Here is a 14225-nt window from a genome sequence, read left to right as displayed (position 1 = left end):
GGACGACGCGAGCGGAGAGGTAGAAAAACTCCCGCTTCCAAGAACGAAGACTACGCTCAGTAGCGCAGATCTTCAACCCCTTGATCCGAGTAACAAGGGTATACCAGCCCTGGATGCACCTCCAGGTGTAGAAGGTCATCAGACGGTCGACGCGGGACTCGATGTCCAAAATACGGCACACCCATTCGAAATGGCGAACTTTAGCAATCGCCATTGGGTGCACCTCCGTCAAATGAACACCGTGTTTCTCCAGAACACGGTACACGAACTTCGTTAATGGGAATCTTAGATTCCTATATAGGAAGAACGAAGCGTAAACCCCTATCTTGCCCTTAGGGGCATCGTACACCATCTGGTTGGGCTCCGGAAACTCTGGCTCATACGGCTCCAGCATGAACTTCTTGACGATGTAATGGTATACATCGACAGAGTGAGTACACTGGCACTCGCCAGTAGTACTCTTATCGTCCTTATCGGACGTAGACGTCGGGTTCTCGAGGTAAACGTCAGACTCCTCGACGTTAACCTCAGGATCATGAGTAGAAGAAGACATTTTTTAAATGTTAAAGAAAGCGGTTTCAGGAGAATGCTCGCCGGAAAAGATGAGTATTCGCCAGAAATCGCTTAAAAGGAAAAGAAGAGTGAAGTGAAGGTATGGGATGAGATACACCCTATCCCCCCTTATATACTCATCGCAATGAATGCGATGAATTTAATGCGGAGGAGAGAGAGAGAGAGCGCAGGTGCAATGAAACGGCTACACGTGTGGATAAAGCAAGCTGGCAACAGGTGTCGGAATGGCGCGTGACATGAAACTCGCGCCCACGCGCCTGAAAAAGCGTCTTGATTGACCACATGCTGTCACGTCGTCATAACTTCCTGCACGTCCTGAAACCGTCAGAAGACGCCAACGTCCCTTCAACCGTTTGGACTATCCTTATCCTTTCACCAACTCTCCGAATTCCAAAAAGATTCAAAAAGATTTAAAAATAAGAGGGAATATACCCCCTTACCTTGGAAAACAAGAAACCGTAAGACAAGTGCGGGTACAGTGTCAAGGCGAAACCCTTCACATACTTAGCACCTGCAGGGAATTGAAACAAAGAAGGATCTTATGGGCCATGCTTGCGGAAAGAGAAATAGCACCCCCGCATGGCGGGAACGTTGAGAACTAGATTGTTTGAAGCTTCAAGGTGGAATTGGTTGTTTAACATAACTGATCACTATGTCAAACTACCAAAACCTCGTGGAGAATCTACACAAGTGAAACTCAACGCTCCCGACTTGCGAGCAGGTTACACACCTACCCGCATCATACCCAAAGATTAGGCAGAAAAGTCGGGAATTTCTGCAAGTGATATTAGGAAAACTGCGGGAAGAATCCCCACGAAAAACCTTAAAAAACGAAAAACCCTTTTCAAAACCCCTTGCTTAAAGTCCAAAAGTTCCCCTCATTAACAATTCATGAGAAGAACAATGGACTGGGGGGACTTGAAGAGGTAGGTCCCAGCAAAGCCATGTTGGACCCGCAAGACTCACCTTGAAGAGGGACGTCTGCGCAAAGACCAACTGGATCCGCATGACCCACCATGCTCAGAGAGATGAAGACCTTACACGCAGTAAGCCAGCTGTTCCCCAGGAAAACCTCCCTTGGTAAAGTACCCTGCCTGTTCCCGCAGCTGCAGATACAAGCCAAGAAGGAGGGCTACCCGCACTAACAGTAAGGCTACACGCATAAGGCACTAACTCTTATACTTCAGTAATGTCATCTGAAGAAGGAATGAGCAGGGCGGGAATATTCCCGCCCAAAAGAGCCAGTGCGTACGCTTCTAGAAGATCTTTTGTACTATACCTACCAAGGTATGGACAAATAGACAAGATCTGGCAAAAGCAACCCATGAACAAATCACAGGGTGACAGCTCACCGACAATAGTACGAGGAGCAGCACGCTCCAGTACAAAATGTCACTATCAGCCGCTGCCTACCCACCGACTCCCATCGTGGCACGAACATAGCCCGTAGTTGGTGGAAAAGGAATATTATACAGCTGGCCGTATCTGCTTGGAAACCTACCTTCGGCTATAAATACTCCAACACCTTGGAACGGTATCATCATCTTATCTTCTCTCTAGCTATTTCTCTCGATATACACTTATATTCAGAGCAATCTAGTCTGATTCTCACGCCGGAGGGTGGTCACAAGGAGGAACCCCCCCTTCTCAGTGACGAGCTCACGGTGTCTGTTTTGCAGGTCGAGAAGAATAACCATCTTTGCTGGACCTAACCCTCGTGGGAAACATCTACTTAACCCTAAGATTATCCTTAATCTGCCGGGGTCATTTAGTGTTTCTTCACACGGATTTATATCATAATTATACAAACATGAATCTGTATGTGAAATGATGTATTAGTTAAAGTTATAATCATACGAATAACTCACAAAACTAATAAGAACATGACTCTCTACATCAAATCAAGACAAACTTCAAATACTAGATATAACCTCAAAATACCATAACTCAAAGTCGATGCCTTACCTAGGTAATGGTTTTTGTTCTAACATAACCATGGAGGTATGTTTATCACATAATATCATTATTGTGAGAAAAAAAACCTAAATACTTTAATTTTCTAGTTATTATTATTATTATTATTATTATTATTATTATTATTATTTGCGAATACATATACATGATACACATAACCTATGAATAAACTAATTTTCTTAATGCTTTTTAGTAATTCAAGTGATAAATAAACTTGAATTTAACCAATTTGTATTTTAAAAATGGAATGATAAATAACTTTTCTGGTTATGGTAAGAGCAATGAAAATGGGTGGGGTGAAACAGGGGGGTTGAAACACCCTCTTTCTGTCACGTCTACGCCACGTCAGCTTTCACATACTCATTTCACATGCACATATTTCACTGGAAATGGATTGTGTGAAACAGGGGGGTGAAACCATTATTATATTAATTTTTTTAATATGTTTATAAATTTAAATTTTTTGAAATAACACATTAAATTAAATAAAAGAGCTACATTAAATAAATAAAAATAAATTAAATAAAAAAGTGCATAAAATAAAAACTACATTACTTATTAAAAAAACCTACATTACTTATTAAAAAAAACTCCTAAACCCACTCGTTTTTCTCGGCGATCTCCTTTTGTTTTTTCTCGTACCACCTCCTTTTGAAGCCCGTTAACGTGTCAAGGTCGACAACCATGATCTCCATCTCCTCCTTCTCGATCCTCCGTCTCTCCCTCTCATCCTCCCTAAGGTTGAACACTCGAATCTGTTCAACCATTAGTTTGCCGACTTCCTCGGCTCCGGAAGCAGACCCCGACGCAGACCCCGAAACAATGGATTTTGCTTTCTTCCTTCCAATCGGGCGCTGAATGGGGTCCTAGTCGGCCAAGTCGTCTAGGTTTACATGAGTCCTAGACCTTCCGTCGGATGCGCCGGGACTTGCGTCAATGTCGGCGTCGGCCGAGGATCGTTTGTTTGACCCCGACGCCCTCTCGTCTAACCGTAGTTGCTGCCACTTCGGAGAGGCGGTCAAAACCTCCCATAACCCGAAAGGGATATTTCCGGTGTGGCCATCGTCTTGGTAGCGAGCGGCCACTTGCTTATGAAGATCGACGTCGTTCTTGCCACTTTTTGGTTTCTGGCACACTCCTCGTACACGCCGATGTACTTGTTCACCTTCTTGTTGATGTGAGTCCATTTCCCCGTGATTTGATCCCTCAATCGGTAGTCGGGACCCCTTCCCATAGCTTCAAAAAACTTCACCTCGATCTGATCCCATAAATCATCGATAGTTTGTTCATTACCTATAAATAAGAAAGTAAACATATATAAATAACAAAAATAAACATTTAAAAAAATACACATATAAAAAAAACTATTTAAAATAAATACCAACGATCGGATGCTCGGAGACGTCAACCCACGCTTGCGCCAAAGCAAGCTCTTCCTTCACCGACGACTTTTGAATCGATCGAGCCGCCTCGGTCATCGGCGTTTGCTTCTTGTTACTTTTCCGGCGTACGGATTTCTTGCGTTGGGCGGTTTCGGGTATTTCATTATCCGCCACATGTGGTTGGGTTTCCAGAACCGAATCCGGGTCCCCCAAATTGACCGGTGGGGTTTGAGTTTGGGTTGGGAAGTTTTGGAATAGAGGTGGTTGAGGAACACCTTGTTGTTGTGTGTTGATGTTTGGTGCGGGAATATGACCGAAATATTGGGAGAGCCACAACGCATATTGCTCCGGAGTTAGACGAGGCATGTTGGGATCCATGATATTTTTTTTTATAAAAGTTAAGAAAGTTTATAAAAAGTAGAGAGAAAGGTGTGAGTTTGGTATGTTTTTTGTATAAAATAGTGGGGTATTTATAGGTAAAAAAAAGTTTTTTTTTTTAATTTTAAGGAAGCCAACGGCTATATAGCCGTTTGAAAATCAAGTGGGCCCACCAACTAAGGCCGTGAAAGAAGTGGCGATGGAAGGATCACGGAGGTAGGGGCGGTGTTTCACGCCTTTCACGGCGCCAAACTCAATCTCACGGGGGTCTCACGGAGACCATTTCTATTGCTCTAAAAGTATCTTCTACATGCAACCCTCCGATCAAACCATACAAACAATAAGGCAAAAGGTGTCGTTCTACTCTTCCCTAACTTCAATCACCATATTTTTTTTTTCAAATTAACGTCACGTCACTTTTAATAATCTTTCTTCTCTTAAACCAATGGTGTCGTCTCTAACCATGTTGACCTTCTAAACCTTCTTGTACATAATACTAAAAAAGAATAGCATACAATTATTGATAAAGGAAACACTGATATAGTGGTGATCACTGATCAGCTTGTTTGGTGCTAGAGACCCGCACTCCCTCCCCCCTCGTCATCCCGAAGCCTCGAATGTGAACCGTTATCCCTCGCTCGACTTCTCTGCCACATATGCTTCTCTTCTCATTCCCCTAAACCACTCCCCCCCCTCCTCCTCCTCCCAAGATATTTATAAAAAGAACAAAAAATAGTTTTACTCTTAAAATTCATGTTTTGTTGAATTTATTCCCTCCTTATTTCTCCACCATAAACCGTTATGATTATTTTATTATATTCCTTTGAACACAATTTAGCACGTGAGGTTTTTCTGTACAAAAATATGCTGTCCACGTCACACAAATTTTTAATCATATTGCATCTTATATAATAATCTTCATAACCCAAAAATTCATCTCATATCATTCTTTCAACTCAATTCTCCACTATCACTTCTCCGGCTAATAACTTCCATTAAATTGCTCATGTCTATGGCTAAAAAGTGTTTTCAGGCCTCCGACACCGCTATCGGTAACGAAAAGTCTAGTTTTGCGATGACTTGCAACCGTTTGAGTTCGTTTCTAAAAGAGAAATGAAGTCCAAGGGATCTCCGAATCGATGAAAAGTTCAATGTCAAAGGTATAGATCTTAATTTTTCGTTCTCAGTTTGATTAGTTTTTTGCATGATTTCAATAGTTGGCTTAATTTGATGTATATATATTTTTTTTGTAACAAAAAAAGATTGGTATTTACATTGAAATAATATTTTGAAGGCAAATTAGCGACAAGCTGCGCTGCTATTATTAGTTTTATAATAAAACTAAATCATTTAAAAATTACATTAATCGACTCTAAGGTCTAATATATATGATTTTGTTTTAGGAAAACCTGAAATGTCTTCTCCGGCAACACAGAAGAACACGACGACTATTGATTTGTTAAGCAGCATGGAAAGTACGGTCCAGACATCATCAGTTAATCTTCTTCCTCAATATGTTACCTTAGATTCCTTCCCTAACTCAGTGGATTCTAGTGAACCAGTTCCAGCTACAGATTCCAAAACCGGACAAATGACAATTTTCTATGGCTCACAAGTATTAGTGTTTGATTGTGTATCAGCTGGTAAAGCGAGAGATATGATGTTAGCAGCTTCTGGTAATCAAATTCCGAATCGAATTCAATCGGCTTCGCCTTCAGTATCTCCCCGTGAGGCTTTCGAAACAAAAGAGAATGAATCGGATTTACCGATTGCGAGACGGGCATCACTTCACAGGTTTTTGGCCAAGAGAAAGGATAGAGCAAATGAAAGAGCACCTTATCAGTTACATAATAATAATAATAATAATAATAATAATAATAATAATAATAATAATAATAATAATAATAATAATAATAATAATAATAATCCATTAGTGGCTGCTGCACCTTTGAATTATAAGTTTGATCTCAACTTATAGTCAAATTTTTATGTTTATCTAAGGATAATCAGTTAATCACTTAATCTATAGTTACATGTAACATAGTTTTTTTAGGTCTAAATATTAAGACCGGAATTTGTGATTGATGAGTAGTATTTCAGGTTGTTCTTGTTTATTACTTTTTAATTTAATGGTTAGTGATTTTATTTTTTTTATTGTCTTAATAATTTTTTTATGGATGATTAAATATTTTTTTTAAATTGGATGCTACAGAAATAAGTAAATAACAATAATTAAGAAGATTTTTGAGATCTTGTTGCCAAACAATTAACTTGTAAATGATTAATTTAAAAGCTGTTTTTGTGGTATGCTAGATAGGAGCAAGGGGAGTCAAGAGTGTGTGTATAAAATTGTCAAAATAGGTGAATCATATATGGGCACATAAGCACATTAGTTGGTTAGGCCCCCTTAGCCGAGATTTGAGCCGACATGAAAAAACATGAAAAATTGATGTGGCAGTTCGGCTAAAGTGAAATCATTCCTTCAGTGTTTAGGCTACAATTGTTTGCCCAATTTTTCTTTAATGATAGTATGGGGAATTGTGTTTGTCGTTCCTTCACATTCTAAGCTACATAGGTCCCTAACACTATTTTGACAATCACTGGTTTTGAAAAAAAAATCATGGATATTTTGAAGATTTATTTTGTCAAAATGACTGTTTTAGTTAATTTAAGGATAAGATCTCATATATTATATTTTTCAGGGGAGTGCGCTTTGCGACGGGTAATCCATCAATGATCCATCGAAATTACGGATGATCCAACAAAATTATGTAAATAATATTCATTCTGTTAGCCTTTTTAGTAATTGTCAATAAACGTCCTCTGATTTGTCGTGGTTGTGACAAGAACGATATTTAGCAAACATCATCCAATACATATACTAGGAATTAATGAGATCATGTAACATTAAAGGCAAATCCTATATAAGTTGTGAACAAAAGATATCATGCTTTCATAACTAATGTTTGACCTCAAACATCATCAATCCATTTGGATATATCGGCTAAGAGAAGAAGCACGTTGTTAAACTTGCTTGGTGGGGGCCAATTCAAACATGCCGACCTTAAGTCTTCATCCAAGTAACTAAAACTTATATTTAAATATCTTGTGGGTAAAATGGACAACATTTGTCGTAATACATAGCGAGATTTACTCATTTACAAATGGTTTCACGCTAAGAAGACTTCTGAAATCCAATACAAGGGGCATGGATTGAATTCTCATACAGTATCCACACACGATCCACTACTGAGCTAAAGTGTAGTCATAAATTCATGATGCCATTTGATAGGACTAATACTTCACGTATCTAAAATAAAAAAATAAAAACTTATAATAGTTTATGTAAAATAAAGATGGAAACATAAGAAATTTATTGTTTGGTTATTTTTTTAGTGTGATAGGATATTTATTTTGTTATATGGTCTAGATCATGGGACACTTGCATATAACATAAATAATGTATACGCACTAATTTATATCATAATAACAATACAAACATGAATATGTACGCAAAGTGATGTTCCTTATTATATTAGTTAAAGTTAATACCATACAAAAAAAAAAAAAAAAACTCACAAAACTAATAAGAAGATGACACTCAACACCTAATCAAGATAAAATTTGAACACTAGACATGACCTCAAAATACTACGAGTCAAAGTTTATGGCTTATGTAAGTAATGGTTTTTGTTCTAACATAACCATGGAGATACGTTTATTGCAAAAGACTAAATTAGTGTGAGATAAAAAACCCTAAATAGTTTAATTTTCTTGTAGTTATTGTTTTTTAAAACATTTAAATTTTTACATACAAATGTCTATGTTATATCTATAAAAGTCACTAAAAGATAACTTGTTCATATGCTTTTCATTTCACTTTTAATTTAAACGTTTTTTTACACATGTGTGAGTTATATTTAGCAAATAAATATGCACGACACACGTAACCTATGAATAAACTAACTTTTTCTAATGTTTTTAGTAATTTTAAGTGATTAAATAATCATTGAATTTTATCCAATTATTGTATTTTAAAAACTGAATAATGAATAATTTTTTCAGTTATCGTAAAAAAGTACCTTCTGCATGCAACCCTTCGATCAAACCATACAAACTATAAGGTGGAAGGTGTCGTACTACACTTCCCTAACTTCACTCACCCTCTCTCTCTCTCTTCTACATTAATGCGTCACTTTCAATAATCTTTCTTCCTCTAAACCATGGTGTCGTGTCTAACCATGTTAACCTCATAAAAACCTTCTTGTAAATAATAATAAAAAATAACATACAAGTATTGGTGAAGGAAAAGTAGTGACAGTGGTGATCGCTGATCAACTTGTTTTGTGATAAGAGACTCACACTCCCTCTCCCCTCTCCGTCCTGAAGCATGGAATATGAATCGTTGTTACCCACTCGACTTTTTTTTTTGCCAATAAGCTTCTCTTTGCGTTCCCCTAAACCACTTTCTCTGCCTTAGGCTAAGGGGTATACATCCCTCAACACTATTCCCCTCACCCACCATTTCAGCTTTCCCCACATCATTTAATATTATCATTCAACATCGGGATATATGCAATTTCCTCATTCTCCGTATTCTATTTTTTTTATTTAATACACAAAAGGAGAGGGAGAGTTTGTGACAGGAGTGACCACGGTCACCATCCTCACGTCACGCGTGACCAACAAAGGGGAGGGGAGGTGTTCTGGGGTTGTCACTCGCATGACGTTATCTACGTAGGACGTCACATCAGATTAAATCCCCTCACAGGTGAGGAGAGTTAGAGTATACCAGCCAGCCTTACGATATCTTAAAAAGAAAAAGAGAATTTTACTCTAAAATTCATGTTTTATTCCCTCCTTATTTCTCCACCATAAACCGTTGAGCATTTTATTATATTATTTTGAACACAATTTAACACGTGAGTTTTTTCTGTATAAAAAAGATATATGATGTCCACATCACACAAATTTTTAATCGCATAGCATCTTATTATATAATAATACCGCAAAACCCAAAATTTTCATCTTATATTATTCTTTCATCTCCATTCTCCACTATCACTTCTCCGGCTAACTTTCAATAAATTGCCTATGACTATGGCTGAAAAGTATTTTCCGGCCTCCAGCACCACCATCGGTAACGAAAAGTCTAGTTTCGCGATGACGTGCAACCGTTTGAGTTCATTTTTGAAAGAGAAACGAAGTCCAAGAGATCTCCGAATCGACGAAAAGTTCATTGTCAAATGTATAGATCTCACTTTAATTAGGTTTTTGTGACTGGATTTGATGAATAGTATAAAAAGAGCAGTATTTAGTATTTACATAGATTAGCATTTCGAAGGCAAGTCAGCGCGCAACAAGTTGTGTCATTTTTTTATAACGAAACTAAGTCGTTTAAAAATTACATTTATGGGCTATGAACTCACACCATCATAATATGATTTTGTTTCAGGAAAAGCTGAAATATCTTCTCCGACGACTATTGATTTGTTAAGCAACATGGAAAGTACGGTCAAGACGTCGTCAGTTAATCATTTTCCTCAATATGTTACCTTAGATTCCATCAGTAACTCAGTGGATTCCAGTGAACCAGTTCCAGCTACGGATTCCAAAACCGGACAAATGACAATTTTCTATGGATCACAAGTATTGGTGTTTGATTGTGTATCGGCTGATAAAGCAAGATATATGATCTCAGCAGCTTCCGGTATTAAACTTCAGAATCGAATTCAATCGGCTTCACCTTCAGAAGCGAATGATTCGGATTTACCAATTGGGGATTCACTTCACAGGTTTTGGTCAAGAGAAAGGATAGAGCAAGTGAAAGAGCACCTTATCAGTTGCATAATAATAATCCATTAGTGGCTGCTGCACCTTTGAATCATAAGTTTGATCTCTACTTATAGTCAAATTTTTATGTTTATCTAAGGATAATCAGTTAATCATTTAATCTTTAGTTTCATGTAACATAGTTTTTTTTTTTTTTTAATCTGGAATGCTCATCAATTTTTTTAGGTCTAAATATTAAGACCGGAATTTGTGATTGATGAGTATTTCAGATTGTTCTTGTTTTGTTACTTTTTAATTTAATGGTTAGTGATTTTCTTTTCTTTTATTGTCTTAGTATTTTTATTGATGATTAAGTATTTTATTTGAATTGGATGCTACAGAAATAACAAGAATTGACAAAGAAGGAATTTGATATCTTGTTGCCAAACAATTAAGTAGTTAACGAATAATATAAATGTTGATTTTCTGGTATGCTAGTAGGGAGGAACAAGGGAAGCTAAGGGTGTTTGTATAAAATTGTCAAAAGTCGATTTTAGTTGGTTAGACTCCGTTAGCCAAGATTTTAGCCGACATTACAAATCATGAAAAGCTGGCGTGGCAACGTCATTATGTGTTTCAGCTAAAGTGAAATCATTCCTTTGGCTTTTAGTCTACAATTGTGCTCAATTTTTCTTTAATGAATGTATGGGAATTGTGTTATGTTCCGTCAAAATGACTATTTTAGCTAATTTTAAGGATAAGATCTCATGTATTATATTGTTCCAAGGTTTTCAGTTGATGTTAGGGGAGTGCGCTTTGTGACGGATGATCCATCATTGATCCATCGGAATTATGAAAATAATATTCTAGATGAGCATTCTGCTAGGCCTTTTAGTTATTGTCAATGAATGTCTTCTAATCTTGTCGTGGCTGTGACAAAAACGATGTTTAGCAAAAAGCATCCAATACATTTTAATGAGATCATGTAAACGAAAGTTGCGATACGGCAAATATTTATCATGTAACATTAATTAAAGGCAAATCCCACATAGGTTGTGAACAAAAGATATCAATATCATATTATCATGTATTCATAAGTAATGTTTGACCTCAAATATAACCAATCCATTTGGATAAAATGGCTAAGAGAAGAAACACGTAGTTAAACTTGCTTGGTGGGGCGCCAATTCAAGGATGTCAACCTTAAGTCTTCACCAAGTAGCTAAAATATAAATTTCAATTTCTTGTAGGTAAAATAAACATATTCATTGTAATGCATAACGAGATTTACTCAATGATTTCACATCAAGAAGACTTCTGAAATCCAATAAAGGGGCTTGGATCGACTTCTCATACGGTATCCAAACACACAATCCACTTCCGAGCTAAAGTGTAGTCATGAACTTATGATGCCATTTGATATTACTAATACTTACTCCACGTGTCTAAAATAAAGGAACTTATAATAGTTTAACCATTAACTGTTTAAGTAAAATAAAGATGAAAACATAAGAAAATGAGTACGTTGAAAAAAAACATTTGTTTAAATTATTTTTTTTCAACGAACACATATTCTTTAACTCTACATCTGTTCTACTCTTAAAAATCATCACACGTGTACTTTGCAAGAATTGAACGCACAACCACCTAGTTGTATCATATCGTGATAACTGTGCAAGTAACTTCGGGATTATAGCAAAATGACTATTAACAATATTACCGACCAAACAATATTTTCGTTCACCGAAATAGACAAAACCTCTTAATAGGAACAATTCACTACCAAACAAACAAAATTAAACGTCTACTTCTAAAAGGAAAAAAAATCAACATGTGTTTCATTAAAGCATTTAAAAAATGTTCATATAAAGAACAAATTTGTTTAATGGTAAAGTTTTTCTATTTTAAATGTTAGATAAAGATATTGTAAATCTTGTATGGACGTATTATTATTGATTTGTTTATATCTAAACGTTACAATATAGGTTAATTAACTATGTATTTTTTTAATTGATAACCTTGAATAAACAATTTTAAATGTCCGGCTAGGTGTACTTAATTAATTACTTTAGTTTGGTGTCATGATGCGATTCCAGACCAAACAAATACAAAATAATATATGTAATAGCATGAGTTTAATTCAAAAAGAAAATGAAATATGGAAATGGTTATTTTATAGTGTGATACAATAATTTTTATTTTGTTAAATGGTCTTAAGACACGTGAATATGGATCGCTAATACACTTTATGTGTGTATTTATTTCTAATCTAAAACAAAAGTATTTTTATTGTATGCGGTAATATGTATAATGATATATAAGTTGATAGCAATACAAAACAAAGGCTATGCTTTACACACATCTTTTACTTTTTAACCGTTCTAAACCATTTGTCACATCAAAGACACCTCAACATTTCATCCACCATTCAACGTATATTATACATAGTTACATACCAACAAATTTAATATCAGCAATTGAATTATTACTACTAATTAAATTTAATGTTAAAAGAGTAAAAAATAAATATCAAGTAATGTTTCATACTATTAATAATTATATTTTTCAAAAATAATTATATTAATGTCATTATCATTAATGAAAATAAACATTAATTAAACTAAAGTAAATAAAGAACTAAGCCAGGAAACCCGTTTTACGGTGGAAGATATGAATTAAATGAGTCTCTTCCCTAATACATAATTGTTTATTTCACGTTATCGCATATGATTGCCTCTCCGTTTAATATTAATCACAAGAACTCTTTACAGAAAAATGCACAATTTGCAAACATCTAAAGAAGAAAGAATGTTGCCCGGTTTCCAAGTGTTTCAGTCTAAGCTAATTCGTGGATCAGGCAATCAGACATGAGACACCACACGCTAGTGCAACTTCGATGCGAGCTTCATTCATATTATGTCTTTTTCTTCTCACTTTTAAACGTTTATTTACACGTGTATATGTTATCTGTGACAAATGCATACACATAACACATGTACATGCACGTGTGTAGGAGGTTCAAATGGTAATATTGTTTGGCAAGATAGACCCGCGCTCCTTCGCTTTGGATCGTGTTTCCCGCTCCGCTTCTTTGCCACGTAAGCTACCCTTCCCTTAGTGTATATCACTCCCTCCTCTCTTTGACATATCCCAAAAAAAATAATTCACTTTTAAATTTGTTTTGTTAGAAAAAAATATCTCTATATTCTCCACCATAAATTATGGGTATATAATATAAATATATATATTGTTGGAAAATTTGTTACGTGTGCATTAGTAGGTTGTTATGACACAACAAATGCACACTAATAGACGTTGATAAATGAGTTATCGATGTGTGATTGTGTGTATTTGAAAGAAAATACTATAGTGGTGTATCCCATATTGGTGGGATGAAAAACTTGTGCCTTGTTTTTCCTCTATAAATAGAGAGGTAAACTAAGTTGCAACACACACCAAACCTTACACACAACACAAACATTTTTGCAAGGTTTTTCCAACTTCTTCTTCTTCAACATTTCTGGTTTCTTTTATTCGAACATTTTTCAGGTTTACGGTTAACTCCGGCAGTACTACTGCTCCGGCTGTTGTACCCTGGGAAACAACGAGTTCTCTTGGGAGACTCGAAATATTGTTTTAAGGGCCCCATGTTCAACACGATCCTCAGCCAAATCGTTTATATATTTTTTTTCCGTATTGTATTTGGTTTATTTGTTTGATTCTGTATTGTATTTCAGATTCTTGTATTGTATTGTATGAGTGATAAAACTGTTTGTTAATTTTCTGTTTATTTACTCAATTCATGAATTCGGTTCCTACAATCTTAAAACAATATTTTTAAAACCGTTTCGTGAAAACTTTGTTTAAATTTTCAGAAACTATTCTGTTTTGATCCAAACCAGTTTTGTTTCAAAATAGTATATGTTTTAAAAACAGTTTTTTCTTTTCTGTTTTGGTCTCAGAATCAAGAATTGGATCTTCAAAGTTGGACTTAGACAGATTCGTTCTTGGTTTAACATTCTGAAATTAGAAAAGGCTCCTTTTTGGGCTGTTTTTGGCTATCTAGCACGAGATAGCTTATCGTGAAAACTTTGTTTAAATTTTCAGAAACTATTCTATTTTGATCCAAACCAGTTTTGTTTCAAA

At 35.9% G+C, this 14225-nt stretch overlaps 1 pseudogene across 1 annotated transcript; it reads left to right on the top strand.

Annotated features, from left to right (window-relative positions):
- Window positions 1–5248: 5248 nt before the first annotated feature.
- Window positions 5249–6285, top strand: LOC143532949 (protein TIFY 10c-like; annotated as a pseudogene). The gene is made up of 2 exons (XR_013135271.1): window positions 5249–5467; window positions 5711–6285. The product of XR_013135271.1 is annotated as a protein TIFY 10c-like (transcript).
- Window positions 6286–14225: the final 7940 nt, after the last annotated feature.

Source organism: Bidens hawaiensis, unplaced genomic scaffold (genome assembly GCF_021521415.1).
Source record: "Bidens hawaiensis isolate Kalapana, Puna unplaced genomic scaffold, B.hawaiensis_p1.1 tig00009570_1, whole genome shotgun sequence".
Classification (NCBI taxonomy): Eukaryota; Viridiplantae; Streptophyta; class Magnoliopsida; order Asterales; family Asteraceae; genus Bidens; species Bidens hawaiensis.
Note: the sequence above shows the minus strand (reverse complement) of the source record. Positions and strands in the feature narration are given on the sequence as shown.